We start from the raw sequence: 18,905 nt of genomic DNA, 5'->3' as shown, positions 1-18,905 counted from the left end.
CTTTGCTTCTATGTCCCCTGCGATTGGCTGGCAACCAGTTCAGGGTTTACCCTGTTTCCTGCCCGAAGATAACTAGGAAATGCTCCATCACTCGCGCGACCCTTGTGAGGCGGAGCAGCTCAATAAATGGATGGATGGAGAACTGTGCATATTTTCTCCAAAAGTAGAAAACACTCAATATAAACGGCATCATTAACAGCCAAGTCCCAGGATGGCTAAACTTTATTGCAACAGTAATTAGCCAAAAATAACAATAGCACACAAAGCAGTCATTGGAGCAAATGATTATTGTAACTGGGAAGGACATAAGCTCTGAGGATTCCAGACTTTTGAGAATCTTTTCTTGTTTCACCCTATCCCACAATATGCAATGGGTATTTTTTATAGCTATACACTAGGGCTCTTATGGATTGATTTACTAAGATCTGAAATAGCAGGCACTAAATTGTGTGTTCATTCACACTAATGGATTGTGCACCCTGTTGATAGGTGCAAAAGTTGTGTAGAGTTGTGTAGGGAGATGCAGAGCCAGGGAAGCTTGGAAAAGAGCAGTTTGGGGATAATGGTGTTGAACGCAGAGCTGAAGGTGATGAACAGGATCCTAGCATAGGTTCACACACTGTCGAGGTGTTCAAGGATGAAGTGCAGACGCACGGTAACTGCATAATCTCCAGACCTATAGCTTGGTAGGCAAGCTTCAGCGGGTCAAGGTGGGGAAGTGTGATGCTCTTGAGGTGGTTCAGCATGAGGCATTCAAAGAAATTAATGACCACAGATGTCAAGGGAACAGGCCTGTACTCATTTAGACCCAGGTTTGCAGGTTTTTTGGGGACCGGGATGAAGGTGGAGAATTTGAAGCAAATCGGTACTTCGCACAGTTCTAGAGATCTGCTGAAGATCTTTGTGAAGACTGGAGCAAGTTGGTTTGCTCAGACACTGAGAGAGGATGGGGATACAAGATCAGGGCCCGCCGGTTTGTTAATGTTTCATTGTATGAAGATGTGTCTCAGATCCTGTTTGTGGGTGGTCAACGGATATGTCGGATATGTTAAAGTGGTCGGCGGTGTGACTTGGTAGGTGTGCGGAGTGAAAGTATCCTTTGTCCTAAAATAAAAGCTGTTCAGGCCGTCAGCTAGCCAACTGTTGTCCACTCGGGGGACTCTTAAACTTGTAATTAGTGATTGTAAAGCGTGCCAGACTGGATTAACAAACTGATTTTTTCCCTTATTTGCTGCATAATCCCTCCTTGCAATGTTAATTTCTTTAATCATCTGGTTTCTAGTGTGATCGTACAGGGCCATATTCCCACTATGATGTGCGACCTATTTAGCCTTGTGAAGTTGCCTAATTTTGACAGCAAACCACATCTTATTCTTATTGAATATGGGAAAAGTTTTTGTTGGAACACACACACCTCCTCACAGCTACTGGAATGCATTGTAACAGCATCCATTATTTTCGTCCAGGCCAGGGGTGCCCAGACTTTTTTACCACAATAACTACTTTTCAAGCAGCCAGCCTCCCGCGATCGACCTGGTGGAAGGGGGCTGATGTCTTCTTTTTATTTTCTTTAGAACGACCAATAATGAAATAGAATACCGAGCCACAAAGATCTACCCACTACAAAAGTGCAAAACATATTTATTTTAAAGTATATTGAGGATTCTTTATGTGTAAATGTATGTTTGTGTGCCTTGCATGATCCAATATTGCACAACACAACATAGTGAACCATAAACATTTTTGTTACTATCTGAGTTCATCTTGATGATCACTAAACAGCATTGCAGTTGAAAATGCAGACTTGGGCCGTTTCACTCACGTCAATGGATTCATCCAACTGCAGTGAGAAAAAATTTCTGATGTCCTTCCCCACCAGCCATGGCTTCACAACGCCGTGTAACTGTACTCTTTTACATCTGCAGAGATTTTATTGAAGATAATATTCCTGCCTTATTTTTAAAAGATAGGAACAATGAGTCAGCTACGTTTCTTTTACCATCTCTCCATCTCGGAAGGACGTCTTGTTATTAACAATGATGTGACGAACCCGGAACAATGCTTCGGTGGCTGCTTTCGCTGTTGAACGATATTTTGTGAAAAATGACTGCTGTGCAGCCAATTGGGATTTTAGTTTGTTCACTTTTCTCATTCTCAGCTTGTTTCTCGGCAGATTGTCTGTGTCGTATCTTCCCAAAACAGTTCGAAAATGCTGCTCCACATTTCACGACGCTGGCAGATGAGGCAAACGCGCTTCGAAAATTACATTGTGAAAAAAAGTCCACTTTAAATTCCGAATGAAAGTGATACGTTTTTGTCTTCTTTACTCCAGCATCCATACTCATGTTTGATAAAATTTCTTAAGCGAGGGCTTAAAATAGGGGAGATCTCGCTGACTAGTGTTTTTTCCGTACTGTCATTGTTTGCACATGTGCAGAGAGCTAAAGGTGAAAAACCACGACTGGTGTCTTTTTTTTTTTCTTGTGGCATGCCGTCACGATCGACCAAAACTGCCTCACAATCGACCAGACACATTGAACCCCCTTGGTCTAGGCTGTCACTGAATTCTCAAGGACATTCCAGTCTGTGCAGTTGAAACATCTTTTAAGTTCTAATTTTGCCTCGTTGGTCAACTTTTTCTCAGATTTTACTGAAGATGTATGTCCCCAAGGTGCATAGAATTGTGTTTGCACCTTGGGACAGCACACCCGCAGAACTGCTCTAGGAGAGGCCACCACAAATTGTTGGAGTGTGCTGAAACGACCCATTGTCAGGGGGCATGGCCACGCCGCTGCCCTTGGCGCAGCTGCCTCCGGCAGAAGCTCAACACCTGCACCTTATTTAAACTAATTAGGCCAGGCATATAAGCCTGGTGTTTTTCATTTCTCAGTTGCCAGTTTGCTGTGCTTGAGACTGCAGTCGTCTGGGTGAGCATACGAGCCTCTCATTGTGTATTTGCCTCGTTGTCACGGCCAGTGTTCCTGTGCCACCATAGCTAATAAAGTATTGTTGTTTTGCCTAGAAATAATCCAATCTCGTTTTTGTATTTTTGGACCTTGTCTGTTGCCACGTGTTTTTGTACCGTTGCCTTTTTTGGACTGCTTATCTGTGTATGACCTCTGTCTGGAATAAAACCACCCTCAACGTCATGTCCTTGCCTTGGAGTCCTGCATTTGGGTCCAACCCCATGTTGAATGCTCACGATAGAAAGAACTGGCCACTGAGAGTGAAAAACAAGGCTAATATGCCTGGCCCAATTTGCGTCAATAAGGTGCAAGAGATGAGCTGCTGCTGGAGGCAGCTGCATCCAGGACAGTGGCTTGGCCACTCCCCTGAGACCCACTTCCTTAGAAAAGCAGAAACAAAAGGATTTTTGTCATTGGTGAGATGGCATGACTGCTTATTGTGACTAGCTCAAACTCAGCCCTTAGATCATTTGGAGGAGCCAAAGTAGCATTTCTCAAAAGACAACTTGTCGTGATTATCTTTGTGGTATTTCAGGAGTTTTTATTGATGTGGAAAAGTTCCTGCACCAGATTGGCTACATTTTGTTAATTTGCACCTGTTTTTTAGACAGCGTCTTCAAAGACTGAGAATCAGCTATTGCAATTCAACTCAACTTTAAAGGGTTACTGTCATGAAATGCATGATTTTTAGTAATTTTTTAATGAAAAAACATCAGCTGACATGGACCCATGCGTTTTTTCACGACAAAACATGATTTTGACATCCAGCTTTTTGTAACTCCCGCCATGAAAATCCTCTCGAGGGATTTGTTTTCGAGAAGAAGCAGGAAGTGACGTACATAGCAATACCACCCAATACCTCCGAGAAGGTACCTCGTCATTCCTTCGCGTTAGCCAAAATGCCGGCTCGTTGCATTGCTGTACATTGCTTGAACACTCGGGAGGATGGATTTACCCTTCATAAGTTTGCAAGAGACCCGGTTCGTTGTGAAAATTGGATTGCACGGGTGCAAAGGACAAGAGCTTCGTGGGTTCAAAGGACAGGTAGGTGTGTACACAGCTACTAAAAAAAATAATATTTGGGGTGGACCACCTAATCTGTCTCTCATAATGTAACAAAAGTTCCGCGTACGTATGACAGGGGTGCTAGATGTGTCGATGTGTGCGTTGGATAGCCTTCGCGGGTGACCTGACACGGCAGCCCTCGCGGGCGAACCCGACACGGAAGCTGTCCGACAGGCACATCGACACATTGAGCACCCCTATCATACGTACACAGTAAAAATGGTAAGGAATATTGTATCTATTATTAGTAAGTTTCACGAACCTCTGGTACGAGGCTTGACCCAAATGCAGGATTCCGAGATGAGGGCATGATGTTACACATAGTTTTATTCAAAGCTGAGGTCATTCACGGTGTAAGCAGTCCGAGAGGCCAGAGGTACAGAAATGCTAGGCTAGGCAGGATCCAAAAGACATGCGATGAGTTCTGATGACTAGGAGACAAACTTTGAACTAGGACATGACGATGACTATGAAACTAAGACAGGACTAAACTGTGGTGGCACCGAAACGCTGTGCAAGTATAGCTCAAGACTACACTATTTTCAGTGGTGGAGATTCTTACTGTTAGTAAATATAGCTCACTAACTCAGTGCACAACGAACTGGCCAATGCCAATGACAAAAACTGCAACTTAAATGCCTGTCTAATTAGAGTCCCAATGTGAAACAGCTGTGAGCAGTGACAGGTGTCACCACCCAGAGCAGTGGCATGGCCACGGCCATCTTGGCAGTGGCCAAGTTTTGCTCATGACAGTAAGCGTAAGTACCGTGTTTTTCACATTATAAGGTGCACCAAACATTTAATTTAATTTTAATTTTCTTTCCTTTAATGTTCTCAAAAGCCGTCGGTGTGCCTTTATATATGGATAACCCCAACCTCTACTGTAGCGTCTATTCTATGCGCCTTATAATGTGGTGCGCCTTATATATGGAAAAAAAAGTTTTAAAACAGGCCAATAATTGAAGGTGCACCTTACAATGCAGTGCACCTTATAGTCCGGTAAGTACGGTATACAGATGTTATTAAAAATAGCACATTGAGAGACTTACAGTACTGTATTCCAAAATTCTTGGTCTTGCTCAAAAATGCAAGGTTTTCAATATATTCAGTGTGAAAAAAAATTGTAAGAGAAATACATTTTTTAAAGTGGCTTTTATAGCTCTCTTAGCCAAAAAAGCTCCAATTCTTGGTCTAGTCAGAATGCCGTCTCCACATTGCAGAAACTGCTAGTCAGCAGAATGTGGTTGAATAAACATAAATATGGCGTTCCAATTGCTAAGACAATGTACTGCACCGTTAAGAAAGCTTTATGATGATTGGAGTAAATCTGGGATTTACCAATATTGCTCTCATGCCATACATACATACATGCAAAATCCATCACTAACATAGCATGGGACCCTATATTTTGAGTGCTGCAAGAACCGATTTAAGCCATTCCGCTTTGCCTTGAAGACATAAGATAGTGATAAATAAATCAGCATTTAGATGGGGCATTCTGCACTTGGCCATATGGCCTCTGAGAGGAGCTGAATTACAGTACGCACAACAATTACTACAACCTTACAAGAACCACATCAAAAATCCTACAACAGCCTTGTAAGTGATCCACTGCTGCACAGTGAACTCTTTCATAGGATAGTTTGAAATTGCAAGGTTTAAAGTGAACCCCCCACCTCTTCTGGCAGCACGGCAGTCACTTTTCACATAATATAGTTCAACACCGAAAGCCTCCACGAATCATCGTTTCCGGGTTTGTCATCTCCTGCATAAAGAGGCATAGGTTGCTCGTTGTTCCGATCTTTTAAAAAATAACGCGGGAATATTATCTTTAAGCGGCACGGTGGATCAGCTGGTAAAGCGTTGGCCTCACAGTTCTGAGGTCCCGGGTTCAATGCCAGACCCTCCTGTGTGGAGTTTGTATGTTCTCCCCGTGCCTCTGTGGGTTTTTTCATGGCACTCCGGTTTCCTCCCACATCCCAAAAACATGCAACATTAATTGGACACTCTAAATTGCCTCGAGGTGTGATTGTGAGTGCGGTTGTTTGTCTCCATGTGCCCTGCGATTGGCTGGCAACCAGTTTAGGGTGTACCTTGCTTCCTGCCCGTTGACAGCTGGGATAGGCTCCAGCATTCCCCGCGACCCTTGTGAGGATATGCGACTAAGAAAATGGATGGATGTTTTGTTGTGGGGCGGCATGTTGAAAGGTCTAAAGTGTTGGGCTCACAGTTCTGAGGACCCAGATTCAATCCCATCCCTCCCGGTGAGGATTTAGCATGTTCTCCCTGTCCCTGCGTGGGTTTTTTTCTGGCACTCCGGTTTCCTCCCAAATCCCAAAAACATTCATTCATTGGAGACTAAATTGCTCCTAGGTGTGATTTTCAGTGTGACTGTTGTCTGTGTCCATGTGCGCTGCGATTGGCTGGCAACCAGTTGAGTGTGTTCTCCGCCTCCCTCCCAATGACAGCTGGGATTGCCTCCAGCACTCCCGGGACCTTTGTGAGGATACACGGCTCAGTAAATGCATGGATGGATGGATGGATGGATGTTTTTTTGTCATCTTGAGGTTTGTGATTTGTGGGATGATCAGTTTTGTGAGAGCAATGCAAGTTTGAGGCACTTTTTTTTTTTTTTTTACAAGAAAGTATATTTAATATTGAAAATTACAATTATATTCTGCACAGTTGGAAAATTAACGTGGTGCTTAAATTAAGAAAAACAAAATGTACTTGGTCTTTCAATTAATATGTATTGCACACAAAAGTTAAATAGAAATTGTACTTAAATAAATATTTAACAACAAATATTTCCAAATGATTGAATGCAAATGCATTGTACTTGAATTTAAAGGAAAAAAAACAGAGCTATGATGCATCATGCACAGTTTAATTATTTACTTCAATTATTCTTTCACATACCACGAGAGTCAAACTGAGGGCCTGGGGGCCATATCCGGCCTATGATACCACTTTATGTACCCCTGTAAAGCAATTAAAGGGTTTTTACTTCATGTTTCTTGTGAAAAGGTTTTGTTCTTTTCATGCATTTCCTTCCTGCACTTTCAACAGATATTGCAGTTGTTTTTCTACACATTCTTGCATCACATAAATTGAACAATTGTTGTCCACTTAATATTAGTGTAGTACAATTTTCTATCCATCCATCCATTTTCTTAGTCGCTTATGCTCACAACATTCACGGGAGTGCTGGAGCCTATCCCAGCTGTCAACGGGCAGGAGGCAGGAGTGTGGAGTTTGCTTGTCCTCTCCATGGTTGCGTGGGTTTTTTGGGCACTCCGGTTTCCTCTCACATCCCAAAACCATGCAACATTAAGTGGATACTCTAAATTGCCCCGAAGTGTTATTGTGAGTGTGGCTGTTTGTCGCTATGTTCCCTGCGATTGGCTGGCAACCACTGCAGGGTGTACCCTCCCTCCTGTCCGATGACAGCGACGATTGGCCTCCCGTGACCCTCGTGAAGATAAGGGGCTTAGAAAATAGATGGATGGATGCATGGAAAGATAAAACATAATATATCATAGTAACTTCTTCTTTTCCTTTCGGCTTGTCCCGTTAGGGGTCGCCACAGCGTGTCTTTTTTTTTTCCATTGTAGCATATCTCCTGCATCTTCCTCTCTAACCCCAGCTGCCATCATGTCTTCCCTTACAACATCCATCAACATCCACCGAGCCACCAAGAGGAATTTAATATCCAAAATCATAATATTTCAAATAACCATTGGATTTTTCTTTTGATTCATCTTCTTCTTCTTCTTTTCCTTTCGGCTTGTCCCATTAGGGGTCGCCACAGTGTGTCATCATTTTCCATCGTAGCCTATCTCCTTTACCTTCCCCTCTAAACCCAACTGTCTTCCCTCACAACATGCATCAACATTCTCTTTGGTCTTCCTCTCACTCTTTTACCTGGCAGCTCCAATCTCAGCACCCTTCTACCAATATACTCACTCTCTCGCCTCTGAACATGTCCAAACCATCGAAGTCTGCTGTCTTGAGCCTTGTCTCCAAAACATCCAACTTTGGCTGTCCCTCTAATGAGCTCATTCCTAATCTGATCCAACCTGCTCACTCCGAGCGAGAACGTCATCATCTTCATTTCTGCTACCTTAAGTTCTGCTCCTGTTGTTTCTTCAGTGCCACCGTCTCTAATCCGTACATCAAGGCCGGCCTCACCACTGTTTTAAAAACATTGCGCTTCATTCTAGCAGAGACTCTTCTATCACATAACACACCAGACACCTTCCGCCAGCTGTTCCAACCTGCTTGGACCCATTTCTTCACTTCTTTACCACACTCACCATTGCTCTGAATTGTTGACCCAAAATATTTGAAGTTGTCGTGCTCTCTTCTACCTGTAGCCTCACTCTTCCCCCTCCACCGCTCTCATTCACGCGCATATATTCTGTTTAACTTCGGCTAATCTTCATTCCTCTCCTTTCCAGTGCGTGTTTCCATTTTTCTAATTGTTCCTCCACCTGCTCCCTGCTTTCACTGCATATCACAATATCATCTGTGAACATCATGGTCCAAGGGGACTCCAGTCTAACCTCGTTTGTCAGCCTTTTCATTACTAATGCAAACAGGAAGAGGCTCAGAGCTGATCCCTGATGCAGTCCCACCTCCACCTTAAATTCTTCTGACACACCAACGGCACACCTCACCATTGTTCTGCTGCCCTCATACATGTCCTGTACTATTCTAACATATTTCTCTGCCACACCAGACGTACGCATGCAGGAAGTTTCTTTTGTTGACTAGGCATCATTTGTTAAATAGTGATTTGGGGATCCTTTTCCCCATCTCCATTAAGGAAGAAAGATGAGAGTGTGGGGCTTGATAATGTTTACTTTTCATTCCTTTCATGCTTTGTGAAACTAATATCAGTAAGCATGACAAAAGATTTACATCGAGCACAGTAGCAAGAAAGCTTTGACAACTTTGACTTTGTGTTTGGGAAAGAAGAGACCAGTAATTGGTTTGATTCGATATATTTCTTCCATTATATTTTTAGGCCAATAGGATTTGATTGTCATTTGTTAGTCATTTGTTTTTTGGTTTTACACTAAATGCCAAAGGTAAACGAAAGTCACGTATGTGCAAGTACCAAGCAATCTCAACTCCACCAAATTTCAGGCAAGTACCAAATTACTGTGGCTGGAATTAACCTAGGCGGAGGACCTTAGTACAGGGAAAAAGGGAGTCCATTTAGGAGTGTAGGTATAACAGAAATGTATTTACATTTGAAAAAAACAAAGACAATTCATTTTAGAAACAAATGCAAACAAAGTACAAACAAAGAAACATTAGTCAATCTAACAAAGAAACACTTGGTGTAATCTCAAAACACCATCAAGACAAGTGAAGTATGTCTTATGCCCATATTTAGTCATGACTGCATAATTCCCTCATGTCCTCAGTGGAGCTCTGCTCTGTAACCAGATGTGTCCTTGAGTGATATCTGCATCTCTCCACATAGGCTAACTTTGTGGAACTGGATACTGGACACTTGGTAATAATCCATTGCCAGATAGAACCGGTTGAGACAGAAACCCTTTGTCTAAGTGGAAACCCCCTGATGTCATGGCACAGGTTTGATACCACCCATGGTCCGCCCTTCTGACAAGATAAAGGACGTGTGCTTTCTCTGTACCTTCGCACTTGTGATCTGGTCTCTACAGCCATTGTCTGTAACTCATAAGTGCCCAGAATATTCTGTAAGTAAATGCTTCGAAGAAACTGTTGATCATCTCCAGCCTTTATTTGGATAACCAACATTCTCACTAGCCGAAATTAAAAAATGAGGAGAAAAAAAAACGTCCTCCATCACAAGTCAATGACAGACAATGAACCAACCAGTGACCTTCGGCAAACGACAATGCAGCAACATTGACAGCAAGAAAGTAGAGAACTAAATACATACATATTGACAAGACAACAAGGAATACAAGACCCAAGAGGCTCGAGCAGGGGTGTCAAACTCATTTTTGTCGTGGGCCACATTGGAGTTACAGTTTCTCTCAGAGGGCCATTATGACTGTGAAACCATGAAAATCTTTAATTGCCTCATCTTATTTACATATGAAATGTATTAACTAGTTTCGGAATCACAAGTCAAGGGTGATGGGTTTCAATCATTGTTCATGTTTTTCACACAAAAATGTTCATAATATCGCAACGTTAATACAGTTCTGTCTCTACTTATTAATCTGTTCCGGAAGTTAGCAAGTAAGCTGCTGCTGTGTGTTGTTACATACTTGGCCATTAAAGCTGATTCTGATTCTGATTGTGAATGTTGAATTGCTCTATTTCTGAGATTTTGCGCAGTTGCCTTTCCTCCTCTTTTTTTCTTCTTCTTTCTGTGATTAGTTGCTTTTCCTATACCAGTCTCACGAACAATGCACTATCACAAAACACTTGTCCAAAATTCCAGCATTCACCACACAAACATAAACATATAGTACATGAAACATCAGCACAAGTGTCCAAGTGGACCTGACTCTTGTCAGTCAGATACCAGTGTAAAATAGCTTTAAAACTTTTGTTGTCATTTCAATTGCTATAAATTACTTGTTTCATTTTTTATATCTTAAGACTGCTATATAAATGGCTTTGCCTTGATCATGACAGTATTTAAAACAAACATTGTTTCAAACAAAACTGTTAACTCTGTGAGTGCAAACAAATCAGGGATCTGACCTCAGAGGTGTGAGTTGCACATTTTCACAAAACCGACAACAATTTTGTTTTTCACAATTGTGTCAATGTATTCATAATAGTAGAATTAACCACGGCTTCAACCAGGCTAGTGTCTAGTGCCAATTATAAAACAAACCTTTATTTTATTTTTAATTTTTAAAAAATTCTATGTAATTTTTTTCTGTCATTTTTACTTTTATTTTGTATTATTTTTTCCCCCTGTTTTTAATGTTTTTTTTTCTTTGTATTCAAATCCTTTTAATCATATAAAAGATATTGGCTTGCCTTGTGTCTGAAATGTGCTATAAAAATAAATTTGCTTTGCTTTATTTAAACTTAATTGTCAACTAAAATATGCATTTTACATTTTTTTTCCCCAAATCAAATATCCGCAACTCAATAACTTCTTAAAACCCTGAAAAATAACAAATCGCCTTACATTTCTGGTGATTCCTCAATCATCTTCTCTTAGGCCCCATCCAAAGTTACACAATCCCCAATCTACTGTAAATGTTTTTAAGCAGTTCCCAACTCACGTCTTCATTGCAGTAAAACAACAAAAAGAAACACCGATGTTGGATGGGTGTGTGTCTGCATATCACCAGGAGAACATCGCTCTGTGTTAGGGTTCAGCCAGAGGTCAGACGAATTGGGTCCCCTGCCATCAGTCTTTTTTGCCCCTTTCTTCTCCGGATAGTCTTTGATGTGACATCTATCCAATATCAATTCTTTCCACAATGAAAGCATCAGGGTCACCAGGAGCCTTTGGCGTGGTATCCAGACCATCACGGACTCCATCACCATCTCCAAAGACCTTTCCTGTACGACTAACACCACAGCACTGAGAGAAAAGGCTCAACAACGGCTTAACGTCCTGCGGAAGCTAAAAGGAGCGAGAGCCCGGTCCCCTATCATGATCTCCTTTCACAGAGGGATGATCAAGAACATTTTGTACTGCAGCATCACTGTGCGGTATGGTGCCGGCACCACCTCCTGCCGCAAGATCCTGCAGGACACTGTAGAAGCAGCTTAGAAGATCATTGGGGTGTCACTCTCCTCTCCTGGACTTTTATCACACCTCTCTCACCTGCAAGGTTACTAGCATCGTTGGTGACCCCACTCACCCATTCCACTGCCTCTTCATGGGGCCATCAGGGAGGATACAGAGCTCATGCACGTGACGTCACCATTTTCATGGCGCCATAACAGAGCTGCCCAACATTGTGGGAGACATTGAACCGGAGGAGAATATTTACAATGCCCGAGACCTGTTGTGCTGTTGGTTGTCACAACAGATGAGACAAATATTCAAAGAGATCATTCTATAGCATACCATTTGAAAAGACCAGAAAAGATCAATGGATTTCAGCAATGAAACATGATGGATGGTGCCCAACAAAATAGACACACCTGTGTTGTGATCACTTCATTACAGGTAGGAATTATTTTTAATCTTAAATTACCAATAAGAATTTATGTCAAATTGTCTGATTTGAGAACAATGCGCATTTAAAAAAAAAAAAAAAAAAAATCTGTCGCAGAGAGGTTTACGTGTGGCAGCAAAATGGTTCCATGTGTGTAGGAGCCATCTCCGTCCTCTTTTTTTTTACCAGTCATAATTCATGAATGCGAGTTTGTGTAAAACCATGGTTCATGTATTTAAATATTGATATTTGTATGGAATACCACCTGAAAAGACCAATAAAGATCAATGGGTTACGGCAATTAAACGTGATGGATGGTGCCCAACCAAATACACACGCCTATGTAGCGATCATTTAATTTCAGGTAGGAATTATTCTTCTCAATCTGAAATTACCTAGAATTATCTATAATGCCAAATTGACTCATTTGAGAACAATGGATATTTTAAAAAAGAAAATAAACTGTCAGAGAGAGGTTTCCGTGTGGCAGCGATATGCTTCCGTGTACGGAGGAGCTGACTCGCTGTCCTCTTTTTTTAATTATTTTTATTTTTTTTACCAACCATAGTTAATAAATGAGAGTTTGTGTAAAACTAGGGGTCATTTATTTAAATATTGGTATTTGTATTGAAAAAATCTGAGTGGGCCCATTACAATGTGGGATTTGTTCGTGATTGAGAACAGACCCAGCAATGAAGTATTTATATGCATCCAGACTTTCATACACTTTCAAAGTTTTCCATGTAAATCTCAACGACTTACTTACCAGATGCATGTGAATATCCAGTTTTCCAAGACAAGCGGAAGCCAATTACCAGTCCAATTTTTTATCGGCAAAAACATCAACCTCAGCATTAAATATGGGTCCTCTACAGTGATGAAAAGTATTTGAACAACTGTCTATCAGCTAGAATTCTGACCCTCAAAGACCAAAGTCCACCTCCACTCCATCTATCATCGTGAATTAGATGCACCTATGTGAGGTCATTAACTACATAAAGACACCTGTCCACCCCATGCAATCAGTAGGACTCAAACTTGTAACATGGCCAAGACCAAAGAGCTGTCCAAAGATAAAATTGTACAACTCCACACGCCTGGAAAGGTGGTAGCATCATGCTTTGGGGTGTTTTTCTGCACACGGGACGGGACCACTGTATTAAGGAGAGGGTGACCGCAGCCATGTATTGTGAGATTTTGGGGAACAACCTCTTTCCCTCAGTCAGAGCATTGAAGATGAGTTGTGGCTGGGTCATTCAACATGACAATGACCCGAAGCACACAGCCCGGAATACCAAGGAGTGGTTCCGTAAGAAGCATATCAAGGTTCTGGCATGGCCTAGCCAGTCTCCAGACCCAAACTCATTAAAAAAATCTTTGGAGGTAGCCGAAACTCCACGTTTCTCAGTGACAGCCCAGAAACCTGTCTGATCTAGAGAAGATCTGCGTGGTGGAGGAGTGGGGCCAAAATCCCTCCTGCAGTGTGTTAAAACCTTGTGAACGACTACAGGAAATGGATGTTGTGCTATAAGACTATTTTTGTTTCGTCTCAACAGAATCAACTTGCAACAATGCTTTGTTTGACCGGCAATATCGTGAGTCATGATTTTATGACGGAGGTGCATGAGCTCTATACACAGTGACTTGTGAAAGTATTCAGCCCCCTTGAACTTTTCAACCTTCCGCCACATTTCAGGCTTCAAACATAAAGATATCAAATTATTATTTTTTTTTTGTCAAGAATCAACAACAAGTGGGACACAATCGTGAAGTGGAAAGAAACTTATTGGATGTTTTGAAACTTTTTAAATAAATAAAAACCTGAAAAGTGGGGCATGCAATATTATTCGGCCCCCTTGCATTAATACTTTTTTGCGCCACCTTGTGCTCCATTTTCAGCTACAAGCCACTTAGGGTATGTCTCTATCAGTTTGGAACATTGAGAGACTGACATTCTTGCCCATTTTTCCTTGCAAAAGAGCTTGAGTTCAGTGAGGTTGGATGGAGAGCGTTTGTAAACATTCTTCAGCTCTGCCCACAGATTCTCGATTGGATTCAGTTCTGGACTTTGACTTCGCTATTCCAACACCTGGATACTTTTATTTCTGAACCATTCCACTGTAGAGTTGGCTTTATGATTTGGATCATTGTCCTGTTGGAAGATAAATCTTCATTCCAGTCTCAGGTCTTTGCAAACTCCAACAGGTTTTCTTCCAGAATCGTTCTGTATTTGGCTCCTTTCATCTTCCCATCAATTTTGACCATCTTCTATGTTCCTGCTAAAGAAAAGCAGGACCAAACCATGAGACTTCCACCACCATGTTTGACAGCGGGATGGTGTGTCCAGGGTGATGAGCTGTGTTGCTTTTGGCAAACTTTAAAAAAGATCTTTGAGAAATGGTTTTCTTCTTGCTACTCTTCCATAAAGGCCAGATTTGTGCAGTATACAACTGATTGTTGTCCTCTGAACAGACTCTCCCACCTCAGCTGTAGATCTCTGCAGTTCACTCAGAGTGATTATGAGCTTCTTGATTGCATCTCTCATGAATCTTCTCCTTGTTCGAGGTTAAGGTTTAGAGGGACAGCTGGGCCTTGGTTGATTTGCAGTGGTCCGATACTTCAGCTGGGATAGGCTTTACCAGCAGTATCTATCTATCTATCTATCTATCTATCTATCTATCTATCTATCTATCTATCTATCTATCTATCTATCTATCTATCTATCTATCTATCTATCTATCTATCTATCTATCTCTATCTATCTATCTATCTATCTATCTATCTATCTATCTATCTATCTATCTATCTATCTATCTATCTATCTATCTATGTGTCAGATATATATACGAGGCGCAACTGGTTCGAGTATTGTCCTCACAGTTCTAAGGACCAGGGTTCAAATCCTGACCCTCCCTGTGTGGAGTTTGGATGTTCTCCCTGTTCCTGTATTGGTTTTCTCCAGGCACTCCGGTTTCCTCCCACATCCCAAAAATAATACATTAATTTGAGAGTCTAAATTTCCCTGAGGTGTTATTGTGAGTGCAACTGTTGTCTGTCTCTACATCCTCTGTGATTTGCTGGCAACCAGTTCAGAGTGTACCCTGCCTCCTGCCCGAAGACAACTTGGATTGGGTCCAGGACTCCTGAGACCTTCATGAAGAGAAGCAGCTCAGAAAATTGATGGATCTTATTTTTCTTTTCATTTTAGCATTTCATTCAATTTTTTCCTTTTCAATATGAGTCAACGGAATGCACAAGCAGACTTACTCGATGCCACTGACACAAAAAAATCAAATTTTAAAATAGGTGTTGTCATGAAAACTGCAAATAATATTCATCACTTTGATGATAATACCAGTCATAAAATGTGAGTTGATAGTGTTCTATAAAAAGGCAAAGTTGCTTAAGTCTGACTCAACAAAATGTGCATCCAGGGGTGGCCATATTTGTCTGTGACATCATGTCCAGACATCACACTGGAGCCTTGGCATTGAAAACATGCTGTGCGAAATGAAATGGTAGATCAACGACAGTGTTTTTCAGATTTTTCTGATGCCATTTCTGAGACTGAAGCTCTTTTTGAGGAAGAAAACATCTCAGAAGTGAGTGAAGTGACTGGGGCCATTTTACCATATCTTTTCGAGCCATATTTCGACAATATGAGGATCACTTCTCCACTAACAGACTCCCCGAAAGACACAGACAATGAGCATGAGGGACCTGATGAAATATTCAAAATAACTGTACGATAATTGTTCGATTTCCTAACCATTTTACAAGTCTTGTGTATGTAGAGTAATCAGGAGGACCCATGCCGGGTGAAGTAAATATCATGGATGTTATCGGAATTAATCTAGAGCTATGTTTTACGTGTCTATATGGTTATTTTAGTTATTCATTCGTTATTCTCTCTTCATTTTCCTATCTTAGGTGCTTTATTAGTTACGTCAGGGATGCCCTGACACCGGTGGCCGGCGGTGGGGAGCATCTTTCTCCTCCCTACCCCGAGTGCAACCACACTCGCCCGCCAGCCTCCCCATCTGACCCACCTCTACGTCGGGGGAAACGGTGGCCTGCGCCACCACTGACGGCGGCCCATGCGCATCGACACATTGAGTACCCCTGACTATTTTATTAACTTATTATGAACCAGATCTTTTGTTACATTCTGAGAGGACTTTTTTACGTCGTCGGAAACGGATTTCTACAATGTTCCTATAAAGACGAGGATGGCTGTCGATGGTTGGAAGGATGGTTGTTATTAATACTGCTGCTTTCGGACAAGTACACAAGTACACGGAGACCACACTTTATTCTGGCTTTCGACTTTTGAACATATCTGGAACATTTGGTGGAAATAACAATCGCCTATTTGAAACATTCGTTCGAGGATGGTGACAAAAATTCCTTGGCTAATTATGTCGTGTTACATGCTATTAAATTTTGTTTGTACTTCTATTTTGTGATTGTTTTGTGTTGTATTGTATTGTGTGTGATTAAATTGTCTTAAACTCAATATCAGTACTTTGTTATATTTTGGTGGTTTGAACAAGGGGATTTATTCTAAATTCACACGTAACATATGGTATAAACTGTGAGACAAATTAGTTCCTCCACCCTATTTTTTTTACTACCTCTATACACACCTATCAGTCATTTGGAACCCGCAAAGCTCTTGTTCTTTGCACCTGTGCAATCCATTTTTCATAACAAATCGGGTCTTTTGGAAACGAGTATCCGAGCAAAATCAACCAACACAACGAGCCGGAATTTTGCTAATTTGTCTCCTGAACAAGAGGTAAATACACTCGACTCCACAGCCATAGGTGTCTGCAAAATACACCACTTCCGGCTTCTTCTTCAACCCCCCACAGCCCTCAGATATTTCATGGAGCGAGATTGAAATATATATATATATATATATATATATATATATACAGCAACATTCTGACGTGCTGTGAACAAACGGAGGATTCCATTTTGGATGATTTTTTTGGTTAACAACATACTAAATTTCATGTTTCAGGTGTCGGTTGCACTTTAACTACTTTGTGAACCCTATTTCCAATATTACTCATAGCAGCTCTTCACTGATGCACTAAATACAGCAAATCATGTCTATCAAACACTATAAAACTCTTCTTTTCCTTTGTACACAAATTAACAGACATACTGGATTCCATCTTTTTGTCTACACATTGTTGAGTGAATTAAAATCTAATTTCGTCCTTGCGTGGACAATGTCCTTTGGTCCTCCAAAGTTCACGCTCAATTTAAACCATTATCACATCCATCCTGTGATTATATGGCTAGATATTGATATTTACCACATTTATAAATTTGATTTATACTTATTTTGACTGTTATTTGCAGATATTTTTCATCCTCACGAAAAAACAAAAACAACAACAACAAATAAAAAACAAGCCCAGATGAGATATAGAGGTCATTCACCAGATTGTCATCCACAAACACTCACACTCTCGCTCAGAGGTGGAATTGGACTGACTATTCGCATCTTGTTTGACCCCATCACTGGTAGCTACTGCCAACAAGGCAAACACAATAGGCCACAATGACTTTGAACATTGATTTCAAGAATATTTTCCTCTTTTTAATGCACATCATGGTCTCTTAAGGTCAAAGGTTTGGTATCAGTAGCACAGAATACTGTTTCAAACTGCTTTGGACTCAGCCCTGCTGATAGTTCTTCTGTGTGTATTGACTCCACCCTTTATGTTCATTCATCATCAGCATCATTCCTATCTACTTCTTGACATATCACTTTCTTGACACATGGAGTAAGGCGGGTTAACTGTGGAGGGACACACATTCAACTCCATAGGCACAGACCTCAAACAACATTGAACTTCCCTGTCAAGTGCGGTCTACTCAAAGTTACAGTATATGATAATGTGCAGTGCTTTGACTGGAACGGTGAAATAAAAGATTCTTCACCATTTCATTTTCAGACCCTCCCCATCCTGCTCACCAGCTATTTCAACTCCTTCCCTCAGGTAAGCACTACCGAACAATGGACACCAAAATTATTAGGCATTTCAACAGCTTCTTCCCCTTCACAATTAAATTCTTAAATAGCTAACTTAAAATTCAACTGCGACGTGCTGCCAATTTTTTTTTTTTGTCTTGAGTTTCTTGTCACATTCTGCTGGGGCAATTATTATTACATATCATACATTACTCATCAACTCACTGTACTAGTCTCACCACGCTGCACCATCTGCACATCTGTTGTTGACCAATACTAGCCTCTCGAAATTGAGTAGCATCTGCTCCTCTTGTACAACCGATGGAGGAATATCTGCATTACTTGCACAATCGGCATTGTTCCAGATTACTGCACAATTAAGGTTGTCTCTTGAAACTACATACGTTCCTTAAAGCCCACGTGACATCCTGATAAACATAAAATAGATATTGTAATGAAAAATACATAAAACATTATTCACTTCAATGTCCATACGAAAAAATTAATTTGAGTAGAGAGCGCGTCAACCATGTGCAAAGGCGGAGAAGTGTCAGACTATGATATCCAAGTGGTCGCCATATTGGCTGTATCCTCTGTAAGTGACGTCACCTGGACATTCGCCAATGAAAACACACGATGCACCCTAACTATGCGAGACGAACACATTCCTTCTGACACGGAAGCTCTTTTCGAAAAGGACAACACTACACAACCGAGTGAGGTTACCGGGGCAATTTTACACTATTG

The 18,905-nt window shown here is 41.2% G+C and overlaps 1 long non-coding RNA gene across 1 annotated transcript; it reads left to right on the top strand.

The window, feature by feature from the left end:
* Positions 1-2,893: 2,893 nt before the first annotated feature.
* Positions 2,894-16,627, top strand: LOC133508902 (uncharacterized). The gene is made up of 2 exons (XR_009797178.1): positions 2,894-2,927; positions 16,100-16,627. It is a non-coding gene; the product is annotated as an uncharacterized LOC133508902 (long non-coding RNA).
* Positions 16,628-18,905: the final 2,278 nt, after the last annotated feature.

The sequence above is a fragment of the Syngnathoides biaculeatus genome, chromosome 11, assembly GCF_019802595.1.
Source record: "Syngnathoides biaculeatus isolate LvHL_M chromosome 11, ASM1980259v1, whole genome shotgun sequence".
In the NCBI taxonomy this organism is placed as follows: domain Eukaryota; kingdom Metazoa; phylum Chordata; class Actinopteri; order Syngnathiformes; family Syngnathidae; genus Syngnathoides; species Syngnathoides biaculeatus.
This window is presented reverse-complemented; position numbering and strand designations above follow the sequence as displayed.